The sequence below is a fragment of the Plecotus auritus genome, assembly GCF_963455305.1.
Source record: "Plecotus auritus genome assembly, chromosome: 1".
In the NCBI taxonomy this organism is placed as follows: domain Eukaryota; kingdom Metazoa; phylum Chordata; class Mammalia; order Chiroptera; family Vespertilionidae; genus Plecotus; species Plecotus auritus.
This window is the reverse complement of record NC_137770.1, coordinates 222637298-222656502: the sequence shown is the minus strand read 5'-3', so window position 1 is coordinate 222656502 and position 19205 is coordinate 222637298. Positions and strand designations below refer to the sequence as shown.

General features: G+C 43.0%; 1 protein-coding gene across 4 annotated transcripts in view; it reads right to left on the bottom strand.

Moving 5' to 3' along the window:
• RBM47 (RNA binding motif protein 47) overlaps window positions 1-19205 on the bottom strand; it is a 165308-nt gene that overhangs the window by 64527 nt on the left and 81576 nt on the right. The window contains exon 1 of one of the 4 annotated variants that reach the window (XM_080677178.1): window positions 9131-9196. The exons of 2 other annotated variants lie outside the window; for them this stretch is intronic. The gene's annotated coding sequence lies outside the window, so the exon portion shown is untranslated. Of the gene's footprint in view, window positions 1-9130; window positions 9197-19205 lie in introns of those variants that run through there. One more of the 4 variants, XM_080677181.1, reaches the window with a different exon arrangement.

The following is a 19205-nucleotide window of genomic DNA, read 5'->3' as shown; positions in this document are numbered from 1 at the left end:
GACAAGAGATTTGGGGCAGAGTTAGACCAGTCAGTCTTAGAAATGTGTCCACTTTGGTAGAGGACAAGGAACTAATGTAATCAATGCCCTTCCCATTTAATGCACTTAGAATTCTTGGCCACCTTTTCCAAGATTCAATAAAGAGTCAGATGAGCCCTGGCCGGGTGACTCAGTTGGAGCATCGTCCCATACTCCAGAAAGGTTGCAGGTTTGATTCTGGGTCAGGGCACATACCCAGGTTTCAGGTTCGTTCCCCAGTTGGGCGCGTATGGGAGGCAACCGATCAATGTTTCTCACATTGATGTGTTCTCTCTCTCTCTCATCAGTAAAAACATACCTTTGGGTGAGGATTACAAATTTTTAAAAAATAATAAAATAGAGTCAGATGAAAGTTAAATAAAGCTCAGTAGCTCAAGTGATGTGTTTGTTTTTTTTCGGTCTAGCTCTTCCTCTCCAGAGGCTGAATTCCCTCCCTGCACCAGCATTAAACACTCACAAAACCACTTCCAGTGACTACCTTCCCTACAAGCCCCAGCATACACACATGCTCTTCCACCCCTCTCCTGCCTTCCCCAGTTCAAAGTTTCCACCCAGATGGTCTTCAACACTAGCGTGGTCCACAAAAGCAGGTTTGCCTGTCTGACGTCTTGGGTGGAGATGCCAAGTTGGACAAGTCACCTGCTGTATCGTAACTATTGTTGACATATTTCCCAAGCATATTTGTTTGATGAGTCCTTGTTACTTTGTTCAGAAAAAGAAGTGCAGACCTTCATTCGATGACACCAGCCTGGCTTGAATTGAGGGGAAGTCAAGCATGAAGGAGGAAGTGGAATGGACTCCCCAAGAGCTGTTGACAAATGTGCTCCCCAGCTAAGATGGTATTTTTTCATCTGGTAGGGAGGGGAGGCGTGGCAGGGAGAGACGTTAATAACTATATGTGAATCAGTCAGTGCTCAATGATACAGAACTTGAGAAAAAGTTGAATTTGTTAAGCTTAAACAGACATATCAGTGACTAACATCTGATATTTATATCTTCCTTTTTTCACGCCTTGACTTTGAAACAAGAACTACAAAGACTTGAAATCAGAACCTAAAGCTGAGAGGGCAGAACAGACGAAATAGAAGTCTGATGTGTCTGCACTGGGCCGGGGAGTCCTCCCTGCCAGTGATCTTAGAGCAGGAAGAGGATAGGTGGAGGCGAGGTCTGGAGAGGATTGGGGTGGTGCTGATAGCCAACAGTTGGAGACGGAACTGGGAGGAGAAGGTATACTCAGCTCATGCCTGAGGATTACTCATGACAGGTGAATTGCAGGTTTGCCTTGGGAGAGCGGGGAGCAAAGGGGAAGCCATGGGCACAAGCAATGCCAGTCCTGGACATTCTGAAAAAGCTCAGAATCCAAGAGCTTGAAAGGAGCTTGTATCTTACTAGCAGCATACAATTGGAAGGTCAATAATCTCCCCATGGTCACTGCTTTCTGCTGCCCTTCACCTTGGACAGTGTTTACTGTCATTATCTTACGGATTTGCCAGCAGGAGACTTAAAATTTCAGTAATTACTTTTAGAAATAACATTTATTTATTATTATCATTTTAAATATATTTTTTATTGATTTCAGAGAGGAAGGGAGAGGGAGAGGGAGAGAGAGATAGAAACATCAATGATGAGAGAGATTCATTGATTGGCTGCCTCCTGAACAACCCCTACTGGGGACCGAGTCCACAACCCAGGCATGTACCCTTGACTGGAATCGAACCAAGGACCCTTCAGTCCACAGGCCGATGCTCTATCCACTGAGCCAAACAGGCTGGGGCAGAGACAACATTTTTTATATGCCACTCTGATAATACAAGAAATCCATAAACAAAGAGGGAGGAGGGGCGGAGGAATATAAACATACATTCATTCTCATTATCTCTCTCAGAGCTAGACCATAGGGAAGAAAGAGGAACTGAGATAGAAATATAACATAAAATTATAAACCTCTCATTGGTGGAAATTTGGGGGTTCTGATTTTTCAGGTGTTCCTCTGTTGCATTTTTTTATTTCTAACAGGATCCCACTGGTGTGAGGACTGGTTTAAGCATTCCTAAGGTCATTGACATACGTTGCCAAACTGTTTTCCTGCTACAGCATAGCAATTTGTGTGGCCCCAGACATGTATGAGTAATTAGATTCTTTCACGGCAAGGAAATGGTAAGCTCACTGTTGCTTTAATTTGCAGGTTATTTGTGATTTCGGCATTCTTCCTTGTGTTATACACCCGAATTTCTCTTTTGTGAATTACACTGTTTCTTTCTACTTTTATTTTTCTGTAGTTTTCCCTCTCAGATTCTATGATAGAACCTTGTTACTAGAATAATAAATTAATAGAATACTGGATTACTTCTTTGTGTCGAAGATCTCTACCCACCAAAAATTATCCCCATTAACTTAATTTGTTCACAATACACTCCTTAATTTGGCCACACTTTTTCTGTGGACCAGAAATAGGCCATTTTTGAGATATTTGCAAATAGCAGGTTCTCTATCAAAGAATGCTTAGGGAGGGCCAAGGACTACCAACTTCTGAAAGCAAATCATAAAAATGAAAGAGATTGTTTGTTATTTTTTATTCTTCAGAATAAAAAGAAGATTCCTTAATTTTTCTTATTGCAAAGGTAAAGAGTGGGTTGGACTATAAGCTTCATAGATACTAGGATCTTCTGATATTGAAGTTTTCTGTATATAATCCTATATAATAAAAGGGTAATATGCAAATCGACCAAATGGCAGAATGACTGGTTGCTATGATGCGTACTGACCACCAAGGGGCAGACGCTCAACACAGGAGCTGCCCCCTGGTGGTCAGTGCACTCCCACAGAGCTCGTGGCTGGCGAGCACAGTGGCAGTGGTGGGAACCTCTCCAGCCTCTACTGCAGAGCTAAGGATGTCTGACTGCTGGCTTAGGCCCGCTCCCTGCCCCCGAGGGCTCCCGGACTGCGAGAGGGTGCAGACCAGGCTGAGGGCCCCCACCCCCACCACCCTCCGAGTTGCATGAATCTCATGCACCAGGCCTCCAGTAATAATATAACATCCAAATCAATGTTATTTCCTAGAATTAAAAACAAAATACTTTTCATTGCACAAACAACAGAATACTCCTGAGCAACATATAATGTGAGGGGACTACAGCTGAGGGAGCAGCTCAAAGAATGAAGAAGTTTCTCGAAGTCACAGAACTAGCTCGGAGGAAGACCCAGAATGGATCAATTCCTTGATTCCTGGTCAAGTGTCTTTCCACTCCCTCAGAGCCTGATAATGTTTCCTATGGAATTCAATTTCATTTTAAAATTCCCATTAAAATACTTAACTATCATTTTATGTTGCAAATAAAGCCCTCATCATGTTATACGTACATGGGATGATTATATTAAATCATTTGTGTGGATGTACGTGTGTGTAGATGCCCACGTCTTACACCTTCATTGTACAATCTTACTTTCTCTGGCATCTTATTAAACAACATCAGGGACTGTACACATGAAGTGCTCTAACATTTTTAACTTAAAAATTAAATTGGAAATGAATTGGAAATAAATAAAATTAACTGGAAAAAGTAAAAGTAGGCCTTTCTACGGCTTTACAATAAGAAGCCATTTTATTAGAAAAGCAGAATGAAAGCTTTTGTTTCTATTCAGAGTCCAAGTTTGCATTTGTGATTGACACAGAGGCAGCACTTACTTTAACAATGGCTCATTTAAATGTTGATGTTTCACGATCCTTAAAGAAAAAAAAGTCCCATGTGACGGTGTTCAATTTTCTGAATTCACTGTTAAAGTCTAGCTGCGTTCACATGTGCAAACTTCCTTCCAGGGAATCCTGCTTGAGGGGAAGGTAAATTAAGAGCCTCTGGTCACCCATGATGTGCCAGATACTCTCACGCACTGCACCGCATCTCAGTTAATCCTAATAGGAACAGCCGGAGATTGGGAAATGTGTGGAAAGGTAAGTGCCATATGGAAAAGGCTTCTTTATTTCAGCTTTCTCGTATACAAAATGAGTATATTTTACATCTCAGAATTTCTTTTAAAGGTAACCACAAAAATTATTTGAGAAAGTATTTTTAAAAGCATACAAATACAAGGTATTGTTCCTGGGGTTATGTTCTGATACTTTATGTTCCTCATAAGGTTAAAAAGAATCAACTCTAATCTTTGATGACCACTTTGCAAGGGGCTTTCTACTAACGTGAAAATAAAGGTTTTGAAGCAAAGATTCTGGGCATCTCTTGCTCTTTCTAGAAGTGACTTAACATATTTGACTGAGATGATTTCGGGATATTTTCTTGTCTTCCATTGCAAAGGGTGGGCCCACCAGTTTAGCTGCAGCCTCCCTGAAATGACAACCTGGCCACACTGATGTGCCTCGTGATATTAATGTGAAGTTAACATAACTTCTTGCCCTATCTGGTTTGGCTCAGTGGGTAGAGCATTGGACTGTGGACTGGAAGGTCCTGGGTTTGATTCTGGTCAAGGACACATGCTCGGGTTGCTGGCTCAATCCCCAGTAGGGGGCTGCAGGAAGCAGCCGATCAATGATTCTCTTTCATCATTGATGTTTCTATCTCTCTCTCCCTCTCCCTTCCTCTCTGAAAACAAGAAAAATATATTTTAAAAAAAAACATAACTTCTTTCTTCCACAGCTATAAAAATATTCTAAAAGGTATATACTCCCTTTTGTTATTCTAAATGAAGCACATTTAGAAGTTGGTGGTAACTTGTGAAGTAAAAATAGAATAGTTGCGATTGTGAATGCATATATTTGTAGAATGGAAAACTGAGGAAGGTAGTAATGAAAAGGACATTTTGAAACGTTGTTCATTTCTGAGAGGGTCAGTTGAATCAGAGACTTTGACACCTACTGGGTCATGCAGAGCTGTCTGTGAGTTAGAGTTTAAAGTACTTCAAACCCCACTTTGAAAGACCTGACATATGCCTCCCATTTCTCAGCAATTCTGATTTGAAATTTACCAACCTTTCCTATGGTGATTGAATACATCTTTATGCACAAATATTAATACCTAATCTTTAAAAAGAAACACCTCAAAAATATTCTAAATACAGACTTTAGAATATATACCATGTGCATCTGAAAGTAAATTATACATAAGCAAGACAGATATTCATAAAGGAAGGTGAGAATAAAAAATACACAAGGGAGCCAAACTTTGAAGGGAAAGAGAGATGACCTAAGAAATGTCAGGCCAATGGCTGGCTTTTGACAGGAAACACACAAGTGCGTACTATTATATGAAAGCCCAGTGTTCATTAAGGAGGTGGCACAGCCTCAGCAGCCATCTGGCACCGTCTTTGCCAGGACCGGATTTCTGTCTGCCACAGCTAACAGCTTGTGTGTTTAGTTCAGCCCAATGGTGAAGTCATGAATCTTTTCTCAGGCTCAGTTTCCTCATCTGCAAAGCAGTGGCAGCTGCCTCCATGGACAATGGTTCCAGTTTAGATGAACAGCCCATGCAGAGTGCTTGGCAAATACACTCCCAGAAATAGATTCCTCTCCTTCCACCCTTTCAGGTGATAACACTTCCACCGCACCCTTTATGAGGTCATTTAAGTTTAAAGAGCTGGCACACATGGGGAAGGATTTCCAGCTCATACAGTCGTGTTTTCAATGCCTCCCAAATTTATTAAACTGTGGCCCTTTCTTACAAAGGAATATTATGCATCAATGAAAGAATAAATTAGAGTTACATGAAACAATGTGGATGAATATCTCAAGACATAAGGTTGAGTAAAAGGAGCTGGATACAATTGAGCACATACTGTATGATTCCATTTTTATGAAGTTCAAGAACAGCCAGAGCTCATCTATGGTGATAAAAGTCTGAATAATGGTCACCTGCAAAAGGGCTCGCACGCGCGCGCGTGTGTGTGTAAAATTCATCAATTTGTATACCCAAGAGTTGTGCATTTTACTGCCTTTAAACCTCAATATATAATGTTTAAAATATTATTTTTTCAAAGCACTTACTTGACTTAATCCTATTACATAAAGTTTTCTTTTATGCATTTCTTCCATTCTCTTTTTACATTTTTATGAGTGAGAAATGTATTCATTGGTACCTTGTAACTGTAGGAATAAAGAATTAGTCATATATGAAATTTTCCAAAATAACTGAATTTAAGTATTGAAGTAAGAAAACTATTACTTTCTTGGATAAAAATCTGTATAAAATGATTTGTAGTCTCCCCTATTATTTTAAACAGATGCTACTGAGCACATTCTTCTTGGTGAACCAAAGTTATCCTTAGAAATGTAAATGGTTGAGCTGGGCTGACATGGAGGGACAGCTTCAAGGCTGCTGTACTTTCTGCCCCTTCCCTGTTATCTGGGGCTGTTTTTCCCTGTTGCATGGCTGCCTCTAACCATACCGGTCCTTCTCATTTACTTTCTCTTATTCCTTTATTCATATATCTGGCACCTATTTTTTAAACACCTAGTATGTGCTAAGCACTGGAAATATAGTCGTGAATGAGACACTCATTACCTAGGGGGACTGACATCTTAGCTTAAAACAAGTGTGATAACTATCTTAAAGGGGGAAGTACTGGACGGAATTTAGGGGGTTCCAAAGGTCACCTTGAGGAAATGACATCTAAGAACTGAAAGATGAGAACCTAGCCCAGAGTGAGACCTAAGTACGGGTTGAATGAATGAATCGTGCGTGATAATTAGCTAAGAGGACGAGCCCTGATTTACTGTGTACTCGACTTGCATTCAAAGGCGTTTAAACCAACTGGCAGTAGGCACTGGGTGAGGCCCTGGTGGACTTAATGGCATTACTTTTGGCTGCTGGGAGCACTGTTGTTTGCCTTACTTAAGACCTTGGGTTACTAGTCAAGTGAAGGATTTGTAGTAATTGCTCAGCTAACCTGCACAGGTTCAGTTTTTATTTCACCCTGCCAAAACAAAACCAGCCAAAAATACCCAACTCATCCTGGTGATTCCTCCATTTTGCCTGCATAGTTCTGACCCAAGCTCACACAGATGTGACTTTTCTGGCACAGTCACCAAAACCACCTTGAAAGATTGTTACCCAACCAATGCCTTTGTGTGACAGCTCTGTCCAAGCCCAAACTGCCCCGACTCCTGGGGCATTACTGCATGTTGCAAACTGCCATCTCACTGGGGGCCCATTATTGTTTCCAGAGTTCACCTTCATGACACATTACAAAGCAAGAACTCACAGTGTAAAGGACAGAAGGAACAGATAGCAACGGTCATAGAGAGGCTTTACTCAGTTATATGCCTGTGAAAACAGCCTGATAGAGAAGCATTATTACACATCCTCTGTGAGAGCAGCAAAGTTTTTAAATGCCAGAGATATGGGCCGAGTTAGTCAGGGCTTAGTTTGACATGTGACTTGATCTATCAGCCAACTATCATGGAACCGCAAGAACCCCTAGTATGAGCTATAAATGTAGCTTTTGGTGATCTAGGTTTCTTACAAGTCCATATAGATCTGTGAGACCTGACATTTGAAAAAGCTAAACAAAGAAACACCGAATCGAGATTTTCCCAGTGAAATAAAGGGAAATGAGGAATGACAAATACCTGGAAGTAATTTATTTTTAGACTTTTTTTCAGAATCTTTCTGTTCCTCTGATACAATTCCAAGCTTAAAACGGCATCGATCCCCTTCACTGTCCAGGGTCTATATTTTGAAATTACGTGGTTTCACAGAAGGTCAAAAGATTCAGCAATCTAAGTGCTTCTATGAAACAAACAAGTACAGAACAAGTATTCTGACCACTATTTCGAAATCTCAGCGGTAAGAAAAGGTTCCTTCCTTTGTCCGAAGGGACAAGCTTTCCGTGGTCAGGGTAGTGACTCAATTTTTGGAGACCTGTACACAAGCAATCGAAGGCGCTATTCCTCCACAGTCTGTTAGATTTAGTCCTATTTGCCTAAATACACAAAGCCACAGTGAGGTTTTGCCCATAAAGGAAGTTTCCTCCAATTTTAAAACAACCATTTCTCCCAGCCATTTTGCAATGAGTGGGAACTTGTCGGGAGGAAGACTGCTGGCTTCTTACTGCCCCTATCACGGGGCAAAAATGTACTCAAATCAAGTTCTCTCATACTCCATGGGCTCTTAAACTTCAGCACTGTCTTCATTCTTATGCCTCCTGCCATCAGACCCAGTCAATGGCCAATCCCTGTTAGCCATACTGCGTACATTACAACGCAGCCTCTTTCCCCACGAGGTGGCCACTACAGAAATCTTCTGGAGCTATTCTATTTCTAGATTTTCCTATTCGCTGTTTGGGTTTTAGCCACTAATAACATGGCTGACGTATCTGTGTCCAGGATATCAACACTACAATTGCTCAAAGGTAAACACTTGATTAAGGCTCCCATTTTATTATATATGCTTATATTTTTTATATGCAAATATTTTCTGCAACAAAACCAGCTAGAAAATAAATACACACTATTTCCAAGATGTACTTAGTCACTAGTACCTCCAAAACTATCTAGGACCAGCGTATAGTCGTTTCTAGCACTGATCACATTCTAAAAACACATATTTGAAGGTAAGAAGCAGCCTTTCAAGCTGACCTTTAATTTGTTATCTAGTGGAAATTTAACAGGATGGGGTGTGGGATGGGGGTGGGGGAGGAAAGAAAGTTTAAAAGTATTTTCATGAAACCAGAGCCACCATTTAGCGAGAGCTTTTAATGGAATGCGTCACGGGGCACACTGAAGTGCAAATCACAAGGTTACACGTCGCCTCCCGGGGACACCACACCTGGTCCTGAATTCTGTGCTCAAGCAAACGCCGCTAACATCTAATTCAGACACCGACAAACCTCAGGCGCAGGTAGATGTTAACTCACGCTCCCTGACACGCTAGTCTCTCTAGTAAAACTGAAAACATTTGCCCGAAACCGATGATCACAACTCTGCGGGGACTGTGAGCCACTGAAACACACCGTTTGCGAAGAAATGACTTTGGCCCCTTCCCTGCCCCTCCCCTCACCGCCCCCGCCCCTCCAGTAGAAGGGGACCCGGATCGCATGCAATCTGAATTTTTAAACATTTCTAAATACTAAAGTACGAGACAAGTACCTGCAAACACCTGGAGCTCTCTTTCGGCGGCTGCTCTCTCCTCCCACACTCTGGCAAGGGAATGCCCTTCAAAACCATGGCTCAGTGCTTTTGGTAAATGTTTTACAAGACACTAAACAGCCTGTGTCCCACCCTCAGAGCAAACACCATAGAGAGAACACAATATAATGGTCGCAAAGACAGCCTGTGAAGTACAATAATGCAAATGAACAGGCGGGCTCTATTAACGAGGGGGGGGGATCCCAAACTTTCAAGGGGTGGGGGGGTGGGGGGAGGCGGTAAGCAGGCAGGAAGGCGTGAAGAAGTAAACCCTGACACTGGAAGTGTTAGAGTTTTGTGTGTGTGTGTGTGTGTGTGTGTGTGTGTGTGTGTGTGTGTTTTCTTCTTCTTAAAGCGGCCTTATGATAAGCTCATTGTTCTAATCCCCAGCAAGTCTCAGCTTGCTAAAACTAAAAAGGTGTCAAAGGCAAGAGTTGGTAAAGGGTACAGTTCACCGGTGAGTCTGTAGACGCGGCAGTATCTACACATTTACCGTCTATTTCTATTTATCGGCGCCACTGCAATTCACACACGCTTTCCATAAAGCATCTTCCACAGTAAGCAGAATGTACTCCCATTTTCCATATCCCTCAAGTAAATTCACAGTTAAAAACCAAGTCTGCTCCAAACCAGAAGTTTTGCATTCCATTCAAGTTAACAATTACAACGGGAGGATAACAGAAACTTGCTGGCTCCGAATTATTAGCAGACCCAGCGTGTCAGGTGCCTCTTGGTACCACCAGGGTTAACAAATAAAGCGGGTGTCCAGGGATCCCCCCCCCCCCCCGCCTGGCTTTACAGGAACTACCCAGATTGCTGGAGTCCGAAGCCCCTGTGGGCAGCACACACCGACTGTGAGTAGGACAATCTGAGAAACAAGTCGTGTTACTTAGCAACCGCCAAACCTACTCACTAAAAGGAGACCAAGGGCATCTAGAGAAGGAAGAATTGACTTTGGTTCCAGAACCACACACAAGGCCAGGTTAGGCAGGTAAGAAAGCCCATTCCTTTGTCCTCACCCCCTTCCAGGGAAAATATTCCAAGGAACAGACAGCTGTGCCAATCCGAGAGCCTAGAAAATGGCACAAGGCAGTTCTCTGCATTTTCAAAACACCTTAAGAGTAGTTGCAATTTTTTTTTGTCCCCCCTACCTTAAGTACATGGGTCCATCCTGTTTCTGTTTCCTCATATACAGGTGCCTCAGGTTAGTGCTGTGACTCAGGGCAATTGACTTCACTAATCTGTCTTGGGTGGGATCCTAGATGACCAGCTATCTGCCTCTCAGGGCGTGGTGAGGGGCCTCCCTGGCCTCCAGCCCAGGCTGCCATCTCTTTTACTTTCACATTTTTTACTCACGCCTCCTAACCTGCCTTCTAGTCTCATCCTGGCCTCTCCTTCCCTTCTCTCTTTTTTGCTCATTTTCGTTCCCCCTCCCCCCCACTTCCTTTTCTGCCTTGCTTCCCTGAAAGAATTCTCATCCTCCCATTTCTTTGATTATTTTATGCAGCAGATCAAACCACTTGGTGAGGGTGAGGGCGGTAAGGCAGATGTTCTTATCATACAGATTCCACCAAAGGGAGACCTGAGATCCAGAAAGATTCCACAGCTGGCCAAGGTCACGGGGAAATGCTGGTGGGCTGGGACTGAAGCTCAGCTTTGCTGACAGGCCAGGATTGCCCTGCTGCCGCTCGAGCCTGACCCACTTCCTGCCCTCAAACGCACCTCTTTATGTCCCAACCCCGAGGAGTCAGTTCTCCCTGCCAACTGTAGTATATGTTCCTCTTCGGTGGCTCTTCTTATCTCCTTCCGTCTCCCCCTGGGCTGGGCTGCCTCTTATCCTATTTTTAGAGTCTGTTTCACCTGACCCCTATTACCACCTCTGGTTCCTGCTGTCCCAGTGTGCCCCTGGGCAAACCCAACGGGAGCACGTCTCCACAGGGACATACCTGCATGACTGGGGATAATGACCACTTCCTAGGAGTCTTTCCTCATTAGTGGCTCTCTGGGGTCACGGATTTGTGTGTATGTCGATGGCTGTCTAGCCCACCAGAGCATCCACCTCTGCTGCACCCCTTAGCATGGAGTCCCGTGCTCACTGTCAAGTCACATACTTGAATTTCCATGAAGAAAAATGTGAAGACATAGTATAATCCAAAGCAGTGCCTCAATGGATTACACTCCAGGTATAAGTGGGAGCCTGAGAGTTTACGGTTGCTTTGTCTTTTTTTTTTTTTTTTAATTCAAAAGAGTGTGATAAAAGTGGGTTATAAAGACAAGATAGCAAAAAAGCTATCACCTCACACCATGAAATCAACAGCCACTTGCGCCTTTTCTGCCGCTCTGTGCTCAGAACCTGTTTGGCCCTGTTCGACTGCTCTTCCCCCACCTTTTCTTCTTATCCCAAAGACAATCTGTCCTGTTCACTTTGAAATCTATGAAGCCTATTCATAGGCAGTATGGATTCCCTCACTTCACTTCAGGGAAGCCTTTATGTTCATTTTTTTTTTCCTGTGGCCATAAAATTGAAGCTTGACTTTAAACACTGCAGGTGGTGTTAAAACTCCTTGTGTTACATACAGCACTTGGTGTGCTATTGTATTCAAATATGGTATCTCATGCTGCTCGGAGACTAAATTCTGTGGCCCTGAGGAAGAACTGTGCCTTCTAGACAACATGAATGTTTTATAACAGCATTTTCCCACTTCAGTCACGCAAATCTAAGTTGAGTTTTTGCTCCATTGTTTTGGGCATGCCAGCATGCAGGTATACCCTGGGACTTTTAGCTGCTGTGGTCTGACAGGGCGGAATGACCAGCCTCTGGGCCTGCCACTGTAGCTCCCTGGGCCTCGTCCAGGGTCTCTGTCAGTTCCAGGGGCCCACTTCTAGTCTGGATATCCTTGAGTCTAGCATCCATTTGGTCTGCAGGATGGCCCCAGATTCTGAAAGGGACTTTGATCTCCCTTGGATACTAGGAGATAGGAGAGGAGGAAGCAGCAGGAGGGTAAGAACCGGCTGATGGCCTCGGCCCTCTGCTGATTCACTGGAGCCCCTTCCGTTCTTCAGAGCCTCAGAATGTGGCCCCCCAAAACTGCTCATCGCCCACTCCAGCCTAAACTCAGACCCTACGCAGGGTCCCAAAAGCAGGGTCCCAAAGGAAAAGTCCATTGACATGGTTTCACATTCTGCAGTGCAACTACCCTTTACGAAATTCTTTTCTAGAGTTTGGGTTTAGAATCAAAGAAGAATGTTCACAATGATCTGAAAAGGCTACTAAAGTACTCCCCCTTTTCCAACTGTGTATCTTTGTGAAGCTAAATTTTCTTTATATATTTTGATAAAAATAATATATCTCAACAGATTCAAGACAAAGCACATGTAAGAATACAGCTGACTTCTATCAAGCCAGTCATTAAAGAGATTTAGGGAGGGAAGAAGTTTTGCAAAAACATAAAATGATGCACTCTTCTCACCATCCACTTTGTTTGGAAATATACTGAAAACATTTTGTTTTCATAAAAATGTTATTTATGTCAATGTAAGATTTTACTATTGTTATTGATAGATCCTCCCTCCCCCCAACTGGTGGGCGGAGTTATGACGTTACCGCATCTGCCACCGAGACATCCCTGCCCTGGGCCCAACCCCTTCCTGTTCCTTCCTTTAAAAGGATTCTCCACCCATGCCCCTGTTACTGTCTCCCTTCTGTTCTGCAGGAGGCAGTCCGGTTGGGTCCCTCCTTCTTCTCCTCCCACTCCCGTTTTCCTGGTTTGTCTACCTCCTCCGTAAGGAATCTCGCTCGTTACTTCGGAATAAACCTCCCCTTTAATATGCCTTGGTTTCTCTACTCCCGTTTCCTGCGCCTCAAACCTTACAGTTATTTTTGAAGGATTTAATAAATAATTTTAATTTCTTAAGTTTGAACTTCTAATGTGACAAATAGCAACAGATACTGCCCACATAAATAAGAGCACTTTGGGTTCCTCAATAATTTCTAAGAATGTAAATATAGGGTTGCTAAATTTAGCAGTGAAAAATGCAGGGCATCCAATTAAATTTGAGTTTCGGATAGACAACAAATGACATTTTGGTATAAATATCCATGCAATATTTGGGACATATTGAAAATTAAAAAAAAATATTGCTTATCTTAAGTTTAGATTTAATTGAGTATCCTTTATTTTATTTGCCTGATAAGATATGCTGAGCCCCAAACATTTAAGAAACACTGCACTAGCCCAGTGGTCGGCAAACTGTGGCTCGCGAGCCACATGCGGCTCTTTGGCCCCTTGAGTGTGGCTCTTCCACAAAATACCACGGCCTGGGCGAGTCTATTTTGAAGAAGTGGCATTAGAAGAAGTTTAAGTTTAAAAAATTTGGCTCTCAAAAGAAATTTCAATCGTTGTACTGTTGATATTTGGCCCTACTGACTAATGAGTTTGCCGACCACTGCACTAGCCCATGTCCCTCACATGTGTGCTGAAGCATTCATTACAATATTTACTAAGCATCTGCTGTGTACCAGGCCCAGTGCTAAATCCTTGACATTTATGACCTCTTCCATCATCTCCAAACCCTAGGTGGCAAGCACTACTATAATCCCTATTTTATAAATGAGAAAACAGAAACCCAAATAACTCAAGTGAAGCTATTAAGGGAAGACTGGAACCCACCTGCTCGGACACCAAATCTTAGTTTGCAACGATAAGGCTTACACTGAAATCTGAATAATGGAGATACCCAAAGATGATGGATTTTTTCTGTATATTTGCATCTCAAATTTTAGTAAATCAATTTCTATCGCTTACCTTCTCTCTCCCTCTCTCTTTGTCTAACAGCTCTGTGTTCTGCTATCAGAACAATGGTGAAAACCAAGGCTGTCAGTCCAATGTAAAGGAATTCTACCCAGAACTGGCCATCAGCATTTTTACTTGGTGCCGACTTTCCTCGCGATGCTTCTCTGGGCTCGGAATTCTAGAATGGAGCAATGGTGCACAGGCTCTGCTCATTACTATTGATTGAAGCCACAGTTAGCTTGGTGTTGAGCTAGACTATCCTTGAGAATAAGCTGGGAATTTCCCCAAAAGAATCTGTACCAATGAAGCAAATGCATAAACTGCTGTTAAGTGAGCCAAGGCCCTGTCTTTTGTATAATCATGACCCTGCCACTGGATATATTTAACAAGCTCAGGCTCGACAGTAAGCACACCAGTGGAAGTAAATTTTTTAAAAAATATATACACTAGAGGTCCGGTGCATGAAAATTCATGCACTGGAGGGGGGAGGTCCCTCAGCCTGGCCTGCCCCCTCTCACAGTCTGGGAGCCCTCAGGGGCGGGAGGCAACCTGGCAATCAGGGAAGGTGATGCCCCATCACATCTCTGCTGCTGCCACTGCCGGCAGCGCAAGCCTCAGCTGGCCCTGGTTACCTGAGCCTCGGGCGGCCCTGGGCAGCTGGGCAGCTGGGCAGCTGCCATCTGAGGCTTGCCTGCACCTTGGGCTGGCCCTGGGTGGCTGGGGGGCAGAGGGGACTGTGGGACTCCGGAGGCAGGTGTGCGAAGTGGGGGTGGGCCTGGCCATGCTGTGCACCTGCTGCCCCAGCGGGGCTGAGGGGACTGGGCACCACCATCTTTGAGGGCATGGCAGTCAATTAGCATATTCCCTCCTTACTGGCTGTGGGTGCCGCCATCTTTGTGAGATCATGATGGTCAATTAGCATATTCCCTCTTTATTAGGTAGAATATATATATATGTGTGTGTGTGTGTGTGTGTGTATATATATATATATATATATATATATATATATATATATATATATATTGATTTCAGAGAGGAAGGAAGAGAGAGAGAAACATCAATGATGAGAGAGAATCATGGATCAGCTGCCTCCTTCATGCCCCCTACTGGGGGTCAAGCCCACAACACGGGCGTGTGCTCTTAACTGGAATCGAACCCATGACCCTTCAGTCTTCAGGCCGAAGCTCTATCCACTGAGCCAATCCAGCTAGGGCGAAAGTAAATTTTTTTATGATCCAGCATGGGAGCAAGGGCATGCACTCCACTGTGCCACGAGATCTGCAAATACAGAAATAAATCCAACTGTAGCCAATTAGGGTCTATAATTTAATGTAGAAAGTGAAGAACATAAGTCAGAGAGAGAGATACTAGTCTTTCAGATGGAAAATATTTTTAAATTGATTTTAGAGAGAGGAAGGGGGAGGAGAGAGAGAGAGAGAGAGAGTGACATCAATTTATTGTTTCACTTATTTATGTATCCACAGGTTGATTCCTGTATGTGATGTGCCCTGACCTGGGATCGAACCTGCAACCTTGGTGTATGGGAAAGATGCTATAACCAATTAAGCTACCCAGCCAGGGCTGGGGAAAATTTTTTTTTTTTTAATAAAGGGAAGATTTACCTTTCAAATAGTTTTTGTTTTGTACATTTGGATTTTTAGATGAGGCACACTGGATTATACTAAGGGCAGTTGTGTATACAGGAGCCAAAGGCAATAAAAAAAGAGAGAGAGAGAGAGAGATTTGTATAAAAGATTTTGCAAACTTTGAAAAATAGCCTAGAAGAGAGAGTGGAACAAGGAGAAGAGAAAAGGGGGTAGACCAGAAAACAAAAGATGCCAAACTGATGTATTTGATAATTATAGGAAAGGTGCATTTTGGAAACCAAGACTGGTGAGAAAGGGGAGAGAGAGAGAGACAGCAGGCCTAGGAGGAAAGAGGGTTTGGGGAAATCCAAGGGCTGGGACACCTGGCCATGGGGCATTCAAAGGAAAAAAAATAATAATTTTTTATTTTTAAAACTGCCAACTTTGCAGTTGCTCTCAGACCCATCAGGCAGGCTTCAGTCTCAGTTCAAGCCTGGCCCAGCCTTGCCCCAAGCTTGTTAGTGAGACTCTTTATCACCCAGTCCATCTAGATCCCTCAAGTGCTGAAAGGCGTGTCTGCGGCAGGAAAAGGAATAAACTGAGATGCAAGGCTGGGCTCCCTCCTAGATAAAGTCAGGAGGCCAATGCTTCTTGGAGGTCTCCCTTTCAAAGGGCCTTCAGAATCTATTCTTGTGAATGCTGAATGTCAAGGAGGACACAGCCAGAAACAGACTCATCACATTTCCAAAGGCAAGACCAAAACACATCGACTCTGGATCCAAGGCCTCACTTTCTACCTTTAGAACAGAGTCAAGGGCCCTGCCTGCTTCAGGTATAGTGATGGGCCACGCTCCTCACCAGGCCGCTGCCTTTCCCCATCTTCGGGATTCTCTAAAGCACAATAACAGAGATTTATATCCGTGTTTGAGCCACAGGCCCTATGACATTTCTGAAAGCCACTGCCCTTGAAAAGTGGTTGGATCTGGACATGAAGGTCATTAGCCACTAGTGTAGAGCCAGATGATGCATATTTTAGCTTCGAAGGCCATATGGTTTCTGTTACATATTGTTCTTTCTTTTTCTTGTTTTACAAGCCTTAAAAATGTGAAAACCATTCTTAGCTACATATAAAACACACAAAAACAGACAGCACAGCGGGCCATAGTTTGCTGAGACCTCACTTAGAGCAATGGCACGGGGTGAGCAGCACATTCTGGTGAGTGACTTCTGCCTACAGTTCCATTTAGTGTTAAAATGTTATGTAGCTATTACACCTCCTTCTCAGGGCAAAGTCTACCTAAGCCTCCATTACAATTGCCCAAGTCTGACATTCTCTGCTTGTGGAGTCATCTCACCTCTGCTAGGATCCTCTTTAAAACAGAATTTAGCTGTAGATCTGGCAGAAAATTAAGTCCTCAAATGACAGTCATATATTTGGAAAATGAGACAAATAGGATTTAAAATAAGCTAGAATAGGTTTTTAATCTGCTAGTGTTTATTCTGTGTGTGTGTGCATTTTTGCTTAAAATTAAGTGAACACTCCATATATATCACAAAATTCCAAATGAGGAAGAATCCTCTGATATTGTCTAATTTATAACTTTTTATACTTGCAGAAACTATGACCTACTTCGGTTAAATGAGATATTCCAAGTCACATAGTAACTGGCGGGAAAGCTGGGTCCAGAAAGTTGGTATCCTGATTTCCAAATTAGTTCTCCTTCTACTACTCTATTTTATAGCGCATTGTCAAATTAGTACTAAAAATTCAGTTCAACAAGTAGTTATAAAGTGTTCCCAACATGCCCAGGTCTGCTAGGTGCTGTAGGGATACAAAAGAAGTGTAAGAGGATTCCTGCCCATAAAATGCATTTGCTCTCACTGAGAAAAGAAGGCGTGCGCACACACACACACACACACACACACACACACACACACACACAAATACATTCTATCTTACATTGTTATGTGACTATTTGGCTAAAACAAGGCTAACAGAAGTTTCCGTAATGACAGAGCAGTTCTCTACCCTTGCTGTACACAATACAGTGTCCAGTAGCCATATGTGGTTATTGATCACTTGAAATGTGGGTAGTGCAACTACATGTGGAAAAATTTTCATTGTATTTAATTTTAAGAAATCTAAATTTATTAGCCACATGTAGCTAGTGGCTACCATGTTGGACCTCACAGGGTCTAAAAGAATGATTATAGGCCTGGATGGAAAATGTATAATACACGTTCTGTCATTCCTCCCTCTCATGCCATGGCACAAACCACTACTGATCACAGAACTCTTTCCCTCTGAGCACATATGGGCTCTCGGGAGTCTCCATGCAACATATTTTCAACTGCCTGGACCTGATATATAACACAAAACCTATCTGCCATCCCAGATACACATAGAAGGTGACAAAAGTGAGCTGGAGGAGAAGTACTTGAGTTGAACCTAGAAAGACAACATTTGGACGGGTAAAGAGGAAAGGACAGAGTTGGGGGGGGGGGGACTCTCACGTAGAGAACAGCATGAGCAAAGGAACTGGGTGGTGCTCCCCTGGCTCTATGCTGGGGTGGGTGCTGGCAGGCAGGAAGGAGGATTGTGTTGGGTGTGGCAGAGATTAGGAGACAGGCAGACGGGTGGGGCTAGATTAAGGAGACCTTTGGATTCCAGGAGTTTGGACTTTTCTCCAGAGCAATAGGTACCCTGAACATTTAAGCAGAAGCATGTTTTAGGAAGGCAAATCTGATAGCAAGCCACAGAATGGGTTTCATAATGGATATATACATTCAGAGACCAGTAAGGAGGCTATTCCACTATGGTTTTTGGTTTTCCTTTAGGAAAAAAATATTTATTGAAGAATATGTATAAATCACAGAAAAGCAAATATAGTTAAACTAGACCTTTACCATTAAAACTCAACCTCTTTGGCACTTTGATGTGGTTTCTTCAGGTCCCCCTTTCCAAGGCTATTGCAATAATTTAGGAATAAAGTTAGGACTAGGACTAGGAAGGTGGGAGTGTGAATAAAGAGGAAAGTCTACAAGATACATTTTTAAGTAAGGCAGCAGGATAAAGAGGGAGTGGCCCAAGTTCTAGGCACGGCATGGACTTCCTCTCTCTCAAACCCCAGACTTGGTCTCCTCATTTTAGAATCAAGGTACTAGTCTAGGTTCCTCTGGTGTCTAATTAAGGGTCAGATGAGATTTTTTTTTGAGACCTCTCCTCAAGACCTAAAGAGGAACTAAAATACATGTATGTGTATGTCTATGTGGATTCTAAGTGAAAAATACATATAAATTGCAGGGGTTGTCATAAGACAAAATTGTTCCCTAGGTCTTTAGATTGCACCAACAGCATATAGCCCATTGCAGCCTGCAAGATTTTAGGTGTCAAGGAATGGAACTATATATTCTGGGCAGTGTATTGTGAGAATGTGCAGATGCAGTTCCCAGGATATGTAATGGGGCCATGTACGCAGGTAATTCATTTTCAGAGAGGACTGGGCCAAGCAGGGACAGCATCTTCCAAGGAGCCAAAGGTTTTTAAGGCCCAAGACATCTTCTCAGACAATAGGAAAAGCAAAAAACCAAAACTACTGCTGGCAAACACAGATTATGCTCTCTGAGAAAAGCAATACAGAGCCCTGGACCGGCAGC